The 13,555-nt window shown below is 42.3% G+C and overlaps 1 protein-coding gene across 2 annotated transcripts in view; it reads left to right on the top strand.

Annotated features, from left to right (window-relative positions):
* The window catches only part of zmp:0000000926 (ataxin-1), a 29,053-nt gene that overhangs the window by 3,321 nt on the left and 12,177 nt on the right, over positions 1 to 13,555 (top strand). Inside the window, exon 2 of one of the 2 annotated variants that reach the window (XM_042098174.1) lies at positions 4,146 to 4,148. The exons of the other annotated variant lie outside the window; for it this stretch is intronic. The gene's annotated coding sequence lies outside the window, so the exon portion shown is untranslated. The remainder of the gene's footprint in view (positions 1 to 4,145; positions 4,149 to 13,555) is intronic. 2 annotated transcript variants of the gene reach the window in all.

Genomic DNA, 13,555 nt, shown 5'->3' with positions numbered 1-13,555 from the left:
GTGTGTGTGTGTGTGTGTGTGTGTGTGTGTGTGTCTTTGAACTCACACACACACCTTTGTTGTCAGAGTAACAGAAACTCTGGTAGTCTTTCTCCACCGTCCCTCTCTGGCCTCTTCTCTCTGTAAGCTGTCTCTGATTCCCTGGCGGCTGCTGCCTCTTTAAGAGGTCTATTTTTACAGAAGGCACTCTCTCTCTCTCCCTCTAACTCTATCTCTCTCTCTCTCTCTCTCTCTCTCTCTCTCTCCCTCTTACTCCCTCTCTCTCTCCCTCCCTCGCCGGGTGTGAGGAGATGAGGAGAGTCGGTGGGTGTTTGCAGTATATAAATGTGATGGGAGCAACTGTTCACTCTCTCCTGCACTACAGAAAGACTGCTGTACCTGATTGGCATTGATGGCTGATTGCTCTCTCTCTCTCTCTCTCTCTCTCTTTCTCTCTCTCTCTTTCTCACTCTATCTCTCTCTATGGGGATCAGATTGTGACTGTCTGTGTCTGTAACTGATTTTTCATTAGCAAACAAACAACACATTCATCAAGGCAGGCGTTGAGTCCACACCCCCCCCCCCCCCCCCCCACCACCACCACCACTCCCACATGCGCACACACACACACACACACACACACACACACACACACATACATAAACACAAACACACACATCACACATCACACACAGACATAGAAACAGCTTTTTCAGATTAAGTGTAGGCTAGACATACTCTTTCTCTCTCTCACAATAAGACACATTCACACACATACACTCTCTCGTGGCAGGACACACACACACACACACAAATGCACACACCCACACACATTTACATAAGACATGTCACAGAAATATGGATTTACAAATGCACACACCTCCTGTTGGCACGCTGGGGAAAAGCCCCCTGCTCCTTAACACACCATCTCACACAGGCACACACATTAATAAATCTGCCCACACACACGCTCTCTATATTTCACATGCTCGTATATTCTTGCATGCACTCCCACACACACACACACACACACACATACACACTTTTAAAAATGACTTGATGTACTGAAAATGTATGCCTAAAATATGCGTGTGCTTATGCAATCGGGTGGGCATTGCATAATGCATGGGCCTGTAATTATTGCGGCTCTCCTTACACACGCGCTACTGTGCCACTCCACCTCCATGCCCTGTGCCACTCTTCACATCCTCCCCATGCACTCACTCACACCGCCACTCCCTCACTCACTCACTCAGTTACTCTCCCTCACTCACTCACTCACTCACTCACACCGCCACTCACTCACTCACTCACTCACTCACTCAGTTACTCTCACTCACTCACTCACTCACTCACTCACTCACACCGCCACTCACTCACTCACTCACTCACTCACTCAGTTACCCTCACTCACTCACTCACTCACACCGCCACTCACTCACTCACTCACTCACTCACTCAGTTACTCTCACTCACTCACTCACTCACTCACTCACTCACACCGCCACTCACTCACTCACTCACTCACTCACTCAGTTACCCTCACTCACTCACTCACTCACACCGCCACTCCCTCACTCACTCACTCACTCATTCACTCACTCAGTTACTCACTCACTCACTCACTCACTCACTAACTCACTCACTCACTAACTCACTCAGTTACTCACTCAGTTACTCACTCAGTCACTCACTCACTCGCTCTACCACTCGCTCACTCACTCACTCACTTACATGGCCTGCTACTTCCAACACACACACATACACACTCGTGTGCACACACACACACACGCACACATATACATGCTTGTCTAAGAAAAGCCCAACAAGGCCCACACCAGTGGTTCTCTAACTTTCACTGTGATGGCAGGCTCGGCTTTGACAATGAAAAACAAATTGCCTTCCCCACCCAACACCCTAGTGCAAAATTGAGATTGTTATACAACCTATTATTTGTTTTAATGTAATTAAAAAGCAGATGCTTATCAACTGTTGCATAGATTTTCTAAAACAGAGTTTTTACTTTCAAAAAGCTAACATTTTCAATTTAATTTCATCAGTCAGTTAACCATTTTAATAAATTAGCAATATCTTAGATATTACATTGATGCTCTTAAAAATCATTTCTACATTGTGAGAATTAAATATTTCTATTTTTTTATTTAATTTAATTTAAATATTTCATAATTTTGTTTTCTAACTTGGTTTTTGTCTTATTTGATCAGAGCTCTTAAAGGGACTCTAAAGAGTTAAGCTAAAATCTTAGGCTATGGCTATTCCTTGGATCAGTTCATGTTCAGTTGCATATCTGTTATATTACAGTTTTTCTCAATTGCTAAAACACAATCCATGTTCTTAAATCCATAATCCATTTTCTTTAATCCATGGTCCATTTTCTTAAAACATTCAACACAAAACCTCATCTTCAAGCACTATTTACAAAATCTCTGACTCCTCTTGTAAAAATGAAACTTTAGTCCTCAAAACAGTTTTACCTGTGCTCAAAGTAGTTCTCAGGGAGTACATTTTTAATCTCAAAAAACAAATTTCATATTTTTCCGCCATTGTCTTTTGATGAACGAAAACATGTTCTATTAGGTTGATCAGATATTACAGTAATACTTTGCTTTGGCATTTTTTTTATGTTCTTCCTCCTCCTCGTCCTACGCCTCGCATATGCACTCGTCCTCATCCTCTCACATAGTTTCTTCTATCCATTCTCAGACTTTCTCATTCCCACCTTCAACAACCTGTTTGCTCTCTGAACAGGCTTATATTGGTTGTGTCACATCAGTTGAAACAAGTTACAAGTTTTTCTCAGTCGCTTTGGTGCTTTTCTCACATCACTATTAACATTTGCACCGCAGTTAGTGCATTTCTCAAAACAATTAGTGCAAACTGCAAAACCTAGTGGATAACCTGCAAAAGCAAGTCACTTGCTCAAAATCTGTAAAGTTACAAATTGCTGTAGTTAGGGGAGTAAGTGAGTACAAGACATTGAATATGTACGTTGCACAGTTTTACTGTATATGCTCTTTGCAATTCTACAGCATTGTGACAGAATTTGATAACTAGTTCACCAATTTTGCATGTAATGACTCAAGCAATGAAATGAAGACTATTAGTTTTATTGGGAACGACTATTCAGCATCCATAAGTATAGTTAATTTTGACTGACATGACAAAGCAACTGATACATGTTCAAAAGATGCAATTTGTTCAGAGGAAGGAGAAATTGCTACTATGATGTGCACAAATGACTAAATGTTGTGGAGGTTGAACTAATAGTATAGTAATAGTAGAGAATTTTCATTCTGATCTGAGAAAAGCACCAAAGCGACTGAGAAAAACTGTAAATCAATTTTGATTGGTTGTGTTTAATCAATGACATGTCTGCCCTATTTGTATTTAATTGTTGCCACTTGTGTTTACCAGTGTGGATGACATGTGCATTAGAGTGCAGAATGTGTTTTGAGAATAATAAAATGTGTTTAGAGTTTTGCTGAAAAGTCTAAGTGAGATCTGCAAATTGTGTTTTATGTGAAATGGTTTAAGGTATTGACAACAGACTGAACAATTACCTAAATGAGTTCAGGAAACTGAGAACTTTCTTCAGCCCAATGGGTTTTAGTGTTTTAGCAAAAATAATAATTATGTTACCTCTCTGTTCTATCATATAGGCTAAAAATGGTAGGGCCTGGTCATATGTTGTATAGATAGATAGATAGATAGATAGATAGATAGATAGATAGATACTTTATTGATCCCCGAGGGGATCATGTGTATTATAATATGTGTATTATAAGTAGGCCTACAAAGCTATAAACTCATCACCAAATACTGTAAGTTAGTTACAGGCTACTATGCTGTAGGATCAGCACCATCCTTAATTTGACCAGTGGCTGTTTGTTTAGGATTCTCGCACTGGCTTGCTGTAACTCTGTGCTACATGCTCATCAGAGGTGCACTAGACTTTTGGGAACCACTGTGTTACGCACAGGTTTCCATCAGCGTGTACACATCACCTAGGGCTGCAGAGCTCTCCAGAGAGAGCAGGAGAGTAGGACGAGTGGGGAGGGAGAGAGAGAGAGAGAGGGAGGAAGAGAGAGAGGAAAATAGAATGAAAGAGAGTGGGAGAGAGGGAGGGGAGGGCAACAGGAGGGCAGGCTGTGGGGGAGTTTTCTCAAGGCGGATGGATAGAAGGCACCATCATAGTATGGGGTTATAAGACAAGAGCTTTTTGAGAGTTAGGTGAGTGTGAGTGTATGTGTGCGAGTGTGATTGTGTGTGTGTACTGTATGTGTGGGAGTGTGTCTGTTATTGACCCTAAGTTAAAGTATTACACAGCCTAAGCCAATTCAGCAGCATGGCTCTGAGGTGATAGTGGAAGCTACTCTCTTTAATCCAATCGTACAGGGAAATCCAATGCGCAAGCATATGCACAAACACACACACACACACACACACACACACAGGCCTATTTCCCTGTGAGATTGGCACTCTCTGGTAGCTGTTAGCAGTGCTGAATAGACCTTAGGGACCACTCCAACCTGGGAGAATCTTTTTTCCATTCGCAGCGAAGGCTTCAACAAGTGCATAATAACACATGGCACACAAAGCCAACAGAGACGCCTCTTACCTCGTCAGCCATGGCCATGATGGGACTGAAAGGCTGAAGCCTTAGCAAAGGCTCATTGGCCATCCTGGCCTTATGTACTTTAGAAAGACCTTTATGGCCACAGGGGGGTATCCTTGTCAAGGCGCCCTCATCACTCAACTGTTTTTCACACACTCCCACATAAATACACAAACACACACACTCACACACACACACACACACACACACACACACACAAACACATAGGGCTCTATCTTAACGACGGAAAACGGAATTATGAAAACGCAAAGCGCAAGTAGCTTTGTGGGCGGATCTCGGGCGCTGTTGCTATTTTACCGGCAGGATAATGACTGTTGCGCCCGACGCAAATCTAAAATGGGGTGGTCTGAAGTAGCTACATTACTCATGGGTGTGGTTTGGGCGTAACGTGCAATAAACCAATCAGAGCGTCATCTCACATTCCCTTTAACAACAAGCCTGCTTGTTCCATAGCCTGGCAGATTTGCCAGCCAGCCAAGAGCGTTCACAGCACTATAAGCACTGTTCAGTTGGGAACAGTTTGCTATTGATTTTTCCTCTTGACAAAATGTAATACAGAAATGTGACAAAGACATACTTTCCGATGTTTTGGGATCACTCTCACTGAATCACGAGGTTATGAATGCATGGTGATATGTTTGCAATGTAATCTAACATTACCTCACTATAGACAATGCAGATCTTCTGTCAGATAAGCTCTCCTCTCCCGTGTTGCTGCTATGGGGCATTTGGGTTAAATGGCATCGGCATGCAGTTCAACATCACGTCTCCTTAAGTCCTCTAATATTTCCTAATTTATGTCATCAACACATCGTGGAAATGTGTACGCTACATTTATACATATTTTTTTCACATCTTAATGGACACCACACTGATTTCCCTCGTGTGGTTTTTCCTTGTAATTATGTATGGTTTGCAGAAATGGGAACTGCGTCGTATAGATGAGAGGAGCGAAGTGTGCGTTGTGCAGCACAGGCAGCCAAGCGCTCCTGCAGGTGTAAGCTACGGCTGTACCTTACTGTCAGGCAACTCAACAACGAGAAACAGTTTCTAAGTTGACCTAACTTTCCAACTCTGCACAGTATCCCATTAACTGCATGACAGTAGGCTATTTACAATATTTTCTGTAAAGTAGAGTTTGTTAACACGTTATCATCAACTTAATGCACGCACAACTTTTGTTTGAGCAGGAAAGAGAACAATGAATGGAAGCAGCAACTACAGAAATTGTAGCCAAGGCTACTTGCTGCTTTCTTTTACTATCTATGGTTGCTGGTTAACAGCACATAATAAGCTGATTTAAGCTAATTCACTTACTCAAGACTTCAAGGCCATCATGGATATAAAACGCAAAGCTTGGAGTTATTTCAGATGGGCTATAACAAGGTAGGCAAAATTGTGTTGCTTGTCAAAACCTTAGCACAGCTGGAATAATGCTTAGGGTGATGTTAAAGAGCACACGATGTTTAAAGCCATACACAACGGTAAATTGGAACAAAACTAAAGGTAACTTTAGCCTTTATAGGGCTGCATGTCCAAATGAATAGGTTGTAATTAGGCGTTGATGTAAAGATATTGCATGTAGATGTTAGGCTACTAAATTTTCAGGTGACCAATGCACGAACAAAACCGGGAAACGGACAAATATTATCAAGGCAAAATACAGCCCAGGGCCCTAAAGTCAGTGGCGCAAATTCAGATGCCATTTTAAGGCCGCATGCATGGCCACAGGCCTGCAGGAATTAATGCTATGCACACCGATCTACAGACACCCCCGTGCAGAACGGAAAAATTCTTGTTGATAAACAACTCGCCATAGACTTCTGACCAGGTGTACAATAGCAATTTTGGTAACACTTTACTTGACGGGTGAGTTCATAACACATTCATAGCAGCTGTCATAAACTGCACATAAAGCATTCATGACTGTTTCATGAGACATGATTCAACATTCATACCAAACCTTTCATGAATGTGGAAGACAGAACGACGACAACTTGTCAAAATAAAGGTCCATCGCCGATTAGCCGATGCTACCAACAGCTTTTTCAATGGTGGGGATGCCGAAGCACCACCATTGAAAAAGCTGTTGGTAGCATCGGCTAACTAGCGCCAGATTTTGGAGTGCAGGGGACAAGCCAAGATGGGCTATGAGACATACGTTCACATGTATCATGTTTCAACACACTTTAGGTCAATATCACACCGGAATTCTCCTTTAATCTAAAGTGGGTTGGAAAAACAATGGACGCTTCCTACAATGACTGTAGTTTACCGCAGAGAACATCTAATAAGGATAGGACGATTTTCACATGAAATATAATTCCCATTTCTTCTTGAAGCCGAAATAAATCTGAGAATGTTTATTGGACATGCTTGGTTTTTACTGCAGGTACGTTAATCTTATAATATCAATAGCTATAGAACCTAGGTACAATAATGTTACCGTTAGCATTGGTTGAGTGATGGAGGCCAATTTGATTGCATTTGTAGAAAACTATAAATGCGGTTATACCAAGCAAATTGATAGCAGCACTGTAATTGTATCTTTCGACTGTCATCTTATTCTGGCCTACTAACAAGCTAAGGAAGTTAGCCACAACTTTCCCTAATGCATGGTTTTCTAATAGAAAATATACCTTAAAGATAACCTGTCTATGATGCAAACACCGGGCTGGGACATTTCTGCTTGCTAAATATATTTTTTTCTGCTGTTGATTTGGTCACAGTCCTTGGTGGCCCTGTCAGTGCTTTGTAAAGTGTTACATTAAGACCACAAAAAGTCTCAAAAAGCATCTGAGTTAACGTTCATTCCCAAACACCCAGTAGGCTACTTCAATACTATATTTTTAAAATTAACGCACCCGTGATGATCTACATCTAAACCAAATATTTTAGAGCGCACTTTGAGAAATGTATCCAAGGCAGGGCTGTACACATAATCGTAATATTATTTGTTGCACGTGCTACAAAAATCATTCTGTGCAATGGATGATTTACCAACGTTACACCTTGCCTATGGCTATACATGCATGAGACTGAGACGCCTGTTTTATTTGTGTTTATTTGCGTGCAGGGTGTGAGAGGGGAATCGATGTGCTTTGATTCCAGCTTGGTAGTTGTACTCTGTGAGATTGAAAAGCACGTGTGTGTGAAGTATCCAAACAATGATACCTTCATTATGGCTTTCATTATGGCTGCTTTAGCAACAGACCTTAAGCTACTATGCAGTGGGTCCCATTTAGAAGTGGCTACTTCATTCACGCTTTCCGTGATTCCTGATGCATTTTTGCATTTAGAATAGCCAGAGCGTGGATATCTCAATCGGATAATTAAACAATATCGGGCGCCTACCATGGACTAGGCTGGGTGAACCCAGCCTGATCTGCCGGCGATTTAATTTTTGATTTCTTAAAAGATTGAGCTTGGTCTGGTGAAAGCCTCAGTTACACAATGCAAGGGAACATGAATCAGCCTATATTTGCACGAACAATAACGGAATTTGCACGAACAATAACAGCTCAACTTGGCCCGTTAAAATGTGTATGAACGGTCTAACGATGCATTTCATGAAGGCCCATTTGGACATGTCAGTTGCACCACTGGTTAGATGTAAAACTGCATTTCGTTTCAGACTACTGGTACTTAATTTGTGCATTGACAATAAAGTATCACATGAACTAAAGATGACTAAAATCTTATGTAGAAGAAGAAACATTCACAAAAAATCCATCCATCCAAAAATGACCTTTCTTTTTAATAGCTGTTGAAAACTGCATGGAACTGACAGAGATGTTTTTGTTTATTAATAAATAAATAAATAACTTAATATAATATAACTATATATAAATATAAATATAACATTATGCTGATACCTTCTGCTTTACTAAAATACAATGTAGCCTACAGGTGTACGTGACCTTTCATCAATCCAGTTGCAATGGATAAACTGTGATGAACTGCCCTACTTGTGATTGTTTAGAGAGTTTTAAAGGTTTGCTACAACTTTTTTGGCTATTCTACAATCTATTCACCTTTGCAGCGCCAGTAGGCTACTTTCTGTGCAACCGCACACACACACAAAGGCATGCCAAACAAGCATACACAAAAGTTTCAAGAGTGGGGGATGGAGTAAAAGATGGAGACAAATTGATTAGTGTGATTTATTTTCGTGGAACGGTTGTACAGGACTGAGCGGCGGGCATTTTTTGTACCGCTATGCGGTACATCGAGTTCTAATTATGTTTCCTATTGTAATCGTGCAATTTGTAATGTTTTGCTTGGATGTGCGCTGGTGTGCGTTCATGGATGATAGGTGCACCCGCCAATGACTGTTGACAATGCGCTCTTAAAATAACATATAAACAACTCGCCATAGACCTCTGACCAGGTGTACAATAGCGATTTTTAGAGAATGCGCTAAGCCACTCCCTAAGTTGTTAATTGCCACACCCAACTTAGTGTGCAAAATACAGCCCTTAAGTATCTCTTTCCAGTTTTGTTCAGCAGGCTGATCATGACTTGGGGTGACTTGTCACAGTGAGATATTACCGCCAACATTGTGCGGAGGGGAAGGTGCTTCTTTTTTAGTGCCTTCTAATTCTAATTCTAGTGTATTATTCCGAGGTGCATTGACTCATCTCTTTAGTTATGACTGTTTACCTCTGAATGAATGAAACTAGCTCCAAAGAGCATACTAACATTCTTCCTACATTTACTCATAGACACACACATTAATGCAGTAAATCTTACAACCACCACAATATATCACCACAACAGGTGCTGAAATGACACACGCTTGGGCATTTCTGGAGCCTTTTGATAATCACTAAGTTAGTCTAGAAAGTGCAGTAATTTTTGTATTCAGACCCTAAAGTGTGATTCCTCATGTAGACTATCATTATATTGATATTTACAGTTGAAATCAGACATGGTGTGTAGTGAAGGGGTTGGTTTCCGTTTGCCATCACAGCTACCCGTGGTTTTTAGGTAACTGGAGGAGAAGTCATACGACTGCCTGAGTGCCCACATGTCTTCTCTTGTGAGAAATTTATGTTTTTATGACTGCATGGATGAGTTTGTGCATGTAGTGTGAGTTAGAGAGAGTGAGAATATATGTGTGTGTGTGCGTGTGTGTGTGTTTGTGTGTGTGTGTATGAGAGAGAGAGAGACAGAAATAATTTTTATTTGTGTGTGTGAGTGTAAGATCACTTGCACTGGCAGGTACTTTGCATATGGAATAGTAATCATAAAGTATAATGGTCTGTGAATAATGTGAATAAGTGTGGACTTATAATATCCGGGACTTTTTTCGTGTCATTTAAAGAAAATGCATTTAGTGTAGTGGTGTGTGTGTGTGTGTGTTTGTGTGTGTGTGTGTGCTTGTCGGTTTCTGTGCTAGCAGAGGAAGGTGTGATACTCTGGGGGCGTACGTGCATGCAAGTGTATAGCCTCTGTGGATTACACAGTTCAAGTAAATGACTCAGTAGGGGTTAGTGGTGTGTGTGTGTGTGTGTGTCTGTGTGTGCACATCTGCAAAGGTCAAATTGGATTTTTTATATCAATGAGTTTGAATTTATTAGAGATTTATTAGAGAATTACTATTACTATTATCTACTCCCATTTCTAATCTTTTGTGAAGAGGAGTACCGTAGTAAATGTGATCCAGTCATCACAATTAAATGAACAGAGGTCATTGATTGTTCAGAGAGAACAGAATAGAATAGCATGTAACATTTGGGGAGGCACTTGTGTGAAAACACTTAAGATCTCACTATTGATACTTGTAGGCCTTTGTGCTCTAAGCCCTTGTTCATTTCTGAGCCTCTCGTCTGGTGATAATGAAAGGCCATGCAACTGGCAGCTGTTCCGCAGCTTTTAGACACAAACTAAAATTGAGTACCAATGGTGTGTGTGTGTGTGTGTGTGTGTGTGTGTGTGTGTGTGTGTGTGTGTGTGTGTGTGTGTGTGACATTGTTAATGAAGACTTTGTAGGGGAAGGGTGGGGGGTAATAGTACCCTGTGCAACATGTCCTCCAAACACACATACAAACACCAGCAAGACAGAGTGTGTATGTGTGTGTGTGTGTGTGTGTATGTGTGAGAGAGAAAGAGAGAGAGACCTATATCCGTGAGCTTAAGGTGTTGCTGCAGTGTTTTGTGGGTAAGGCTAATCGGAGCACACGCAGGGCGAGCCAAGCCGCGCCGCGCAGAGCAGAGCCGAGCTGGCAGGAGGTCACCGTGGCGATGTAGGGCTGCTGCTGCCGCTGCTGGCGCTGGCGTCCTGGTGTCCATAAGCAGGTCACTGATCTCATAGCAGAGGACAGCAGCTCCCAGTCCTTCTTTCCACCCTAACCAAACACACACACACACAACAGAATCTAACACATCTCTACCCCCCCCCCCCCCGCTCACCAGCCCATATAGGGGAACACTTGTACTTATACTCACACACTGAAACACAAACACACACATCCTACACATTAAGAAACACACATACACGTAAAGTACACACACACACACCACACATACACATACTGTACTTCAACCTCAACATAACAGAATTGAAAAATATCCCACATTACAATCTAAGAAAGAAACCCTCGAGGGCTCAGGTATAATAATTTCACAACCTGTGGTGAAATTTGGTGGAGCGTGTCATAATGGTAGCGAAGCCGCAGTTAATTACCCTTGACACTTATTCTGTAGAGCTGAGAGGGGAATGATTAAAGGTAAACTTCATTTCACAGCTGTGCAGAAAGGCATTCTCTAGCAGGTTGGAAATGACAGTGAAGGTCATGTGGATTATTACTGCTGATAAAGAAAAGGTTGAGTGCGTGCGTGCGTGTTTGTGTGTGTGTGTGTGTGTGTGTGTGTGTGTGTGTGGGGGGGGGTGCTTGTTTCTGTATGTGTGTTTTAAGTCAGTATGTGTGGTGTGTTTGAGGGTTGTCAGAATATTTGGATACATTTGAGTTGCGACATTACCCTTTGTGATAATTTATTGATTCTGAAAAACACTATTATCTTTTTGATAATAGTTCACATGCAGAGGTTTGTGGCAGACAGTGGTCATATTTTTGACTATTTTTTTATGCATATGGTTGTATTCATAATATGACAATTTTCCTTCCATAAACTTGTGTGTTGTGTACAGTATGTGCAGCATGTATTGATTTGCTAAGAGTACGGCTTGCACTATACTGCTTGCTTGCCTGCAAAAGGCACACATGCACACCCTGGTTGTTACAGTGTCCACAAAAACACAGTGCAAGCGTGGGTACACTGTGGATAACCTCTTCAAAGCTCCTCCAATCGTGGGCCTGCGAAGATGCCTCTGTGGCCTGTCTATCTGTCTGACAGATGCCTTCGACAGCCCGAAGACGTGGGTTCTGAAACCTCGATCAACCGAGACGAAACCTTGCCTCACAAACAAACCAAATGTCATTGAAACCCCTTGAGATAAGACAGCCTTTGCCCCCACACACCCGAAACTTGCAACCCTACCCCCAAAATGTCACACTTTTTTAATAGGTTTCTATCTGGCAAGGTGGGGGGGGGGGGTCTCTGTTCACTTTCATAGGCCTCTCCCACCTCCACCCCTCCAAAAAAAAGGGTCCTGTCAGTGTGTGTGTGTGTGTGTGTGTGTGTGTGTATGGGGGGCATTATCCGGGCAGAGGAAGTGCTTGCGGTGCAGGGGTGTGGGGATAGGGGCTCTGACTGGGATGCAATTAGCTGGGTCATATTTTTAACTGATACATGCGTGAAAACCAGCTTAGGCAGGGCATTGCGTCCCTATTTATACCCCTGAGGGGCTGACGGACGGCTCCACTGCAGGGGGGATTTTCTCCCATAACTGTACTAAGCCTGCTTTAGCCTGCACCATCAGGGATCCAGCACAGATTAGCAGTGTAATACCTCATAGCACAACCCCTCTTTCCTAGTACTCTCTCTCTCTCTCACTTACTCACTCACTCAATTACTCACACACACACACACACACACACACACACACACACATACACACACACACTCTGTGTTGGTGTTTGTTGGCGTCTGTCTCATTCTGATGCCTCCATAAAATCTGAGCAGGGAAAGGGGGGAGGTTGTGTGAATGGGTTTGAATGGCTCAGTTAAATTGCTCATCTTGTTAACGTGGCGGAGGCGGTAGATGAAGAAGCTTTCGCCTGTCCCCATGGTGGAGCTTCGCCGCTGAGAATGGGGCCCTCCGTGAGCAGCACTGATTCAGTTTCATGTCTAACACGAGTCAAGCAGTGTTTCATTTTTGAAGTTGCACCACCATTGCATCATTGTGTACATATATATCAGCCTGTGTGTCTTGGCTATACTTTTCTCCACCCGTGTCTGTTTGCTGACTACTGCAGTCCATGCGGTCTGGCTGTATATCTGCGTGTCTTATGCATCCTTCGCAATAGTCTCATCTACAGAAATAAACCTGGCCATTGTCTAGAAAAGACAATGCAAAAAGTTGCAAAAAGGAGGAAATTCTGAAAATCGACAAAACAAAAAACACACAAAAGGAGGAAATTGTCTCACTTGCTTTTGAACCCACCACAGCATATATTGAAATCAGATTTCAATACATTTGTGTAGGAGTGTTTTATGCCATATGACAATATGACAAACAAGAAAAAGAAGAGAAAGAGAGCTTGTGTGTATGTGTGTGTGTGTGTGTGCGTGAGTGTGTGTGTCTGTGTGTGTGTGTGTGTGTGTGTGTGTGTGGAGTACACTTGTGCAGCTTTATTCCATACACTGCTAGAGTGCCCTCTCGACAGATCCCCTATGTTCCATTGTGTGGCAGAGATTAAACTTACTCATACTTGCCACCCCACTCCACCACCCCCCACCTGGCTCCAATAGTAACTCCTGAGCCATAAGCTCATCCTTCCCCAGGATCACACT

The sequence above is a fragment of the Alosa sapidissima genome, chromosome 7 (genome assembly GCF_018492685.1).
Source record: "Alosa sapidissima isolate fAloSap1 chromosome 7, fAloSap1.pri, whole genome shotgun sequence".
NCBI classification, from domain to species: domain Eukaryota; kingdom Metazoa; phylum Chordata; class Actinopteri; order Clupeiformes; family Clupeidae; genus Alosa; species Alosa sapidissima.
The sequence above is the reverse complement of the archived record's forward strand: the minus strand, read 5'-3'. Positions and strand labels throughout refer to the sequence as shown.